General features: G+C 44.1%; 1 pseudogene; it reads left to right on the top strand.

The window, feature by feature from the left end:
- Positions 1-458, top strand: part of LOC105511468 — an 8,609-nt pseudogene that overhangs the window by 769 nt on the left and 7,382 nt on the right.

The following is a 458-nucleotide window of genomic DNA, read 5'->3' as shown; positions in this document are numbered from 1 at the left end:
TTCTAACAGGCTCCCAGGTGTCGCTGAAGTTGGCCTGGGATTGCACTTTGAGAATTCTTGCCTTAGAGAATCTGGAATTCTCAGACCTCTCAGGATTGCCCTAGATCTACCCTATTCCCAAAGCTCTTTTTCTCTTTCTCCTCTTCATGCTCTGGCCCCTGGGGCTATTGGGCCTTCTCCCTACCAGGCATCCCTGTTACTTCCCCAACACAAAATAGAACTCAGCCCCTTCCTTCCCAATAATAATTTCTTTGTGATGAAAAAACAGCACAAGATCAGGAAGTGACGTGTTACACGCTCCACAGACGTGAATTCACTGCATTGGAGATTATTCCAGCCAACAAATATTGGGACTTTTACATTACAGGCAAGGATTTACCTGTGAGCCACAGTGGCATTTAACAGCAGTTATAAAGATGAAACACCTGGCTGAAATTCTATCCCACTATATATATATA

Source organism: Colobus angolensis, unplaced genomic scaffold, assembly GCF_000951035.1.
Source record: "Colobus angolensis palliatus isolate OR3802 unplaced genomic scaffold, Cang.pa_1.0 Scaffold2, whole genome shotgun sequence".
Lineage (NCBI taxonomy): Eukaryota > Metazoa > Chordata > Mammalia > Primates > Cercopithecidae > Colobus > Colobus angolensis.
The sequence above is the reverse complement of the archived record's forward strand: the minus strand, read 5'-3'. Positions and strand labels throughout refer to the sequence as shown.